Below are 6,000 nucleotides of genomic sequence, written 5' to 3' on the forward strand. Positions count from 1 at the left end.
TTAGGAACATCAGAAAATGACAGAGCTACTTGACATATTCTGCCTGAACTCCAGCAGCAGTTCAAAGGACAGAATATTTAATCAGAAACATCTTCAGCAAAATGTAGATTACCAAAGTGGCAGATGCTTTTCTGGCTTCTATTTAAAATTAAATCAAACGTTCTTTAGACTTCAGCACTGGTTCTTTTACCATCATTTATAACACCAGTCTGATATCCCACATCCACTCTATATTTTTAATGAGGTTTCATGTGCTAAGACAAAATGCCATGCCCTTATACCCCATCCCCAGAGACCACAGCAATCAAAGCCAATGTTCCCAACAACTCCAGCCAACTCTGGATCAAGCATGTCTTACATTCCCCCTGCATCACAAAAGGCCTGTCAGCTTTGGCACAGCTCTTCTTTTTTTTCCTGAGATATATCCTAGGTTCCTGTTGGAAATCAGATTTTTCTCTTGCTCTGATATACAACAATCAAGAAGAAAATCACCTCAGTGTCACCCCAGGGTAAGTCTGGCAGGAGAAGAGAATCAGGCCCGAAGACTTCAGTGCTAATGATGAAGTCAAGGGCTCTGTGTGAAGGCATCTGCAGCAGAAATGGGCTTGGATAAATCACAGGAAACACTGTCAGCATCAGCTGCCTCTGTAGAGCTACGGGTGCTGTTACACAGCCTCTGCCCATCAGCACATCTCACAGGCTTGGGCAGGAGTTCAGGTAAAGCTTCTCTATGTTATCTAGCAGCTGAGAGCAGACAAGGAACGAGAACCAAACCCAACGACTCCAAATCACAGTGTCAGCACAGCACACTCAACAGTATGAGAAGGGTGACTTACCCTCGGGAGCACAGAGCCCTGTCTGCCCAAAGAGAAGGTCCCCACACCAAAACACATGGTCAAGATTCTCATTTAAAGGCTTTTTGATTGCTCCCTGAGCATCCCAGCCCCTACCTCTCCAGCAACATGGCAGGGCTCAGCCTGCTGCTCCCTCGGGGCCCGCAGCCCCTCAACACCAGCTCCATGCTGCATTTGGAGGGACCTGGGTTGAAACAGCCAGGTTTTAAGAGGGAGGAAAGGAAGGCATAAGCTGTGAGGCTGCTGGTGTGCAGTTATGGAGCTGGGACTGGATCGCCACAGGTGCCATCTCCCCCAGCATCCTTCTACGGCAGGTCCCCCAGGATCCTCCTACTGCAGGCCCCCCAGAACCCTCCTACTGCAGGTCCTCCAGCATCCTTCTACTGCATGCCCCCCAGAACCCTCCTACTGCAGGTCCCCCAGCATCCTCCTACTGCAGGCCCCCCAGAACCCTCCTACTGCAGGCCCCCCAGCATCCTCCTACTGCAGGTTCCCCAGCATCTTCCTACTGCAGGTTCCCCAGCATCTTCCTACTGCAGGTTCCCCAGCATCTTCCTACTGCAGGCCCCCAAACCAGCCGTAAGGAAGGGAAGCACCACTGAGCGAGCCTTTAACTTCAGGCTAATGAAGAGAAACACAGAGCAAGATCTCACAGGTTATTGCAGCTGGGATAACTCTTTACTTTGCCTTGCCAGAAATGTCAGCACGAGCAGGGTGAGCTAGGAACTCAGGAGAGTCGCTGGTATTTACCAGCTGGCTACAGCAAACCTTGTAGGAGATGTGATAACAGACCCACCACGCTGCCTCTCGGTCAGCTGCATCACGAGTAACTATTAATACTGGTTTTAAAATGTATGTATTCCTTTGTTTGTTCTTCATCCTTTTGGGGAATCTGTCCAAAGAAACCAGGAGCAATTCTTCCTGCTCCCACCCTCCTGATATAAAGGAGAGAGTGGAAATAAATCTGCTATGAGAGGGATTCAGACTTGGCCTCTGCCTGACGCACGTCAAAGTGTGGCCAAGGGCTGGCAGCCGGTGATGGATGCAAGTCACTCCTCCCCATAAGATTCGGAAGGGGTTCAGAGAGGGTGGTCTATGGCACAGAAACAGAGGCAACCCCCTTCCCCAGTGTCCTCAGGACTAAGCACCTCCTGCAGACTCAAGGCATCAGGCCATACCCTACATGACATGTTGTTCTGTCCCGTGTCACTGTCCTCTGAAGTCCTAGATCCTTGTCAGGGCAGCCAACGTGCCCCCATCTCAATGGCCAAGCAGCTCTGAATTTATTAATTTAGACTAGGAAACGTATGGCTGGAGGCCACATGCTTTGTGTGCATCCTTACAGAACATGCCACAGCACACTGCTGGCTTCCCAGTAAATCACCCAAACTGGTGTCGTGTCTGACAGACTCCAGTAGGTTCCGTGCAACCACCTTTGTTATATCCTTCAGCACAGAGAAGCATCTCACACTGGCCATGGAGAGTGCTCCAAATGCCTCAAAGTCAGCAGTGAAAGATCCCCAGAGTGCTGAATGTCACTGCCAGCCTCACAGTGCACGGACAAACACGACACAGCGCTCGGGGTCTCCTCCAGAAAGGCATCTGGAACAGAGCCTGTGCAGGACGGCAGCTGTGCAGCAGAGGGACTCCTGGAGCTGCTCCCACCACACTATTCGTCCAGAAACCCTCCGTTTACAGACAGCACCACTAGTTAGTTTTCTAGGAATCATCCCTTAGGAAACCAGCCAGTCTGTGCACGGCCACGCTGTGATTTGGAAGTGTCGTGAGTTGCCCCACACGGAAGGAGCCAGGCTGGCACCAAGCAGCACGGTGCCCATCACCGCAGCACCCTGCCTGTGTGCCGCTTCCCCCAGCAGCCACGGCTCTCCCTGCCCCGCAGGAACGTGCCCGTGACCTTCACAGGCATCAGAACTGAAACATCACCCCCCAACCTTGCAAAGCCCAGCTGGGCACTTCTGTGGGTCATCTCACATGAGGAAGATGCCAGTGGAGCTCACAGTGACTGAGCTGGTCCCCGAGCAGAGGTGGGAAAACCCCCTCCGAGGCTGGACCCTCCCTGCCAAAACACCCACGGTGCATTTGCCCAGCCTGACCACCGTGCCCTGGCTGAGGGACACAGGGGACAAAAGCTCCACCAGCCACTCACCCTGAATTCGCCCAGGGAGAGCACCCAACGGCCTCCCAGAGCTGTCCCTGCCCCAAGCAGGGTCTAAGAGTGCCATCTACTGACTCCTGCGCCCGCAGGTTCCGCTCCACCACTAAAGCAGCGAGGGACAACTCTTTAACTGTAATGCCACATGAGAGATGGCGGGGGGAGAAGCTGCCACCGAGCCAAAGCCAGCTGAGAAGCAAGAAATCTTCTGGGCTTCGCTAATTGTTGTTTCTGTTTCACTCCAGATTAAGCAGCCGTTACGCAGACACAACACAACTCAGTCAGCAAAGATCAGCCACAGGAACGGGCTGATAGGCACAAGTACACTCCTATGCTTCAGAAAGCCACAATAACATGAGATATTCTTTGCTTATTTTAATTACCAGAGGCAGAACGAGCTAATTGTCAATGCCAGCGCAGTTGGGGCTGGGAGCTGCACTAACTGAGAAGGACAGCCAGTGTTCTGAGAAAGCTAACATTGAGGTATATGCTACCTGGTTGGTTTTAACAGGGGGCAAAGACACCTTTGGAGGCCAGACACCTTCAAATCAGCAATGCCAAATGCCAACGCTTCCATCTTCATTAGCTGGTGCTCACTTTCCTGTTAAGGGGCAGCTGGGGCCAGCGCAGGCAGACTTCAGTGAGGCCACGTGCAGCTCTGCAACGAGAGGAAGAGCGGTGTAGAGACGAGGTGTAAGGCTGCAGCAGAGAAAATCCTCCTGCCAGATTTTATACCCAGTCAGTCAACAAAAGCACCACAGGCAGAAAGCACCAGCAAGAACTGGCACCTCTCCCTCCTCATCCCGCGCCGTTCCCAAGCGCGGGGAGCAGAGGAATGCAGATGGAGATGTCTGACAGCTGCCTGCGAGGAGGCGGAGGAGTGGTGGCTGCGGCAGCGAGGGAAGGGGCTGCCAGCGCCGCACCGCCCAGTCCAGCCCTTTGCAGTTGCTGGCACAGCTGGTGACATTTTCTGTTCCATCCTCATTCATTTTTCAGCTCCTGTAATATTTACTGGCTGGACAGGCTGGGTGATGGTTTGGCAATCAAGTGCTCAGCCACACAGCCTCTACCGGCACTGCCAGACACAGGCGACGTGGCCAGTCTGTCCTGGTGTCCCGGGCTCCTGCCCAGCTCCTCGTCTCTGGCTGCCTTACACCCCCGATCCCAGCCACACACATACCCTTCATCGCTCCCTTCTCCCTCCTCCACCAAAGAACTGCCCATATTATTCCCCCTCCCCACTTACAATATCTGGATATTTTACAATTACTGATTTACAAGGGCAAATCCCACCCCTGAAAATCACGGAGCACAGACACCTCCCCAAGGCAAACATCCACCCAAAAGCAGGGTCTAACCCCCACCCTCTATGCCTGGTCCCTCACAACAATGGACACTCAGGCCACAGCCCAACATCTCAGTATCAAAGCAGGGTTCAAAAGCGAGTTTTGGGTCATACCTTGTGCTACCCACCAGTCAGGCTGACCAGGGAACCTCTCTCCATGTATCAGCCACTCAGGAAACTAAGGAACCACGGATTCCACACACACCTTGTGAGCTGTTTGTTCTGGTCAGGCCAGGGATTCGTTAGGGAAGAAACTCACAATTTGTTGTAACGAATCGTTGGAGAATTCAGCAATCTGTTCACAGCCATTTCCAGACTGAACAAAGGAGGAACTCATCCAATAACTTAATTAATTGAGAATTGTTTTCTCACTGGTAATGAAAGGACTTTCTGCTGAACCATCCCAGCTATGTGAAGGCGGCTGAACACCGCATACTGCGACGCTGCAGCACGGCCAGGAAGGAGAAACGTGATGATACAGAAATGGAGAACAAGGAATCAAAGACAGGCACTAAAACAGTGACTAAAACAGCCAAAGGAGTGACTGGAAATTGTGACTTTCAGATAACAAGGGCTCAACAGACTTGTGGGGAAATTATTTTAAAAAAAAAAAAAGAAGAAAGCGATTTGCCCTTCTCTGGTGAAGCCTTCAACATCTTCACCAGCAGCAACAACAGACTTTGAGGAGTGCGCCCCAAATACTCGATTGCAGGCTCAGATTTGCCAAACACACTTTAAAATGGAAACTTGGAATCCTGTATCAGCAGTCTCTGATGTTCTCTGGCAAAACCCAGTTTGGGAGACCCGCAGAAACCATGTCTGTGATCTCCCCTTCTGCAAACTGCCGAGCTCCTCTCCTGGGCAGGTGAGCCCAACGAGCCCCACACGCAACCCAAGCTGAGCAGGAAGCACAGGAAGGGCTTTGCTCTTTTCAGCTGAGTGCAGGTTGATGTCAGCAGATGTGTGTCCTGTTCCATGGGCTAGCTGGGGCTGATGGCTGCACCCTGCTGCCATCCACGCAGCACTGCTGAAAGCGCAGGGCAGGACAGCTGTCAGTCACAGTGACTGAAAATAGCCACTTACAACTTCAGCAAAGCCCTTAAAAGCAGAGCTAGAGCTGACTCCCCTCTCTAAGCAAGACCCATGCAAGCCAGGTACACACCAGTTGGCTGGCTGTTAGGTAAAAGGGACGTCCCAGCTCCCTGCCATGCGCTCGCAGAGCGAGGTGTTGGTCACCAGTACTGATGCAAACCCCACTCAATGCAGCGTGGTTTCTACTTTGGAGTCTGGATGTGCTTGTTTTCCTTCCTTGGAGAAAGAGGTTTAGTTCTGCTCCATGTCTCTGGGGACTGCCAGCTTGGTGACGAGCAGCTTCATGCAGAGCAGTGACAACAGGACACTCAGGTAGCACAGAAAGGGTTTGTCACCCCTTTGAGCTAACACCATCAGACCCATCACCCTCATCCAGGTAACTGGACAAGGCCCAAAACACACATTAGTAACCCCTGCCCAGTCCAATTAACACTCCTAGGAGACCACTAGTGTCAGGCATGAAGCAGAGCTTGCATGGCAAAGTCGTTATCCCGAATGCATCCTTCCATTCAACTTCCTTTCAAAGCCACTCAACT

The sequence above is a fragment of the Gallinula chloropus genome, assembly GCF_964237585.1.
Source record: "Gallinula chloropus genome assembly, chromosome: 15".
In the NCBI taxonomy this organism is placed as follows: Eukaryota; Metazoa; Chordata; class Aves; order Gruiformes; family Rallidae; genus Gallinula; species Gallinula chloropus.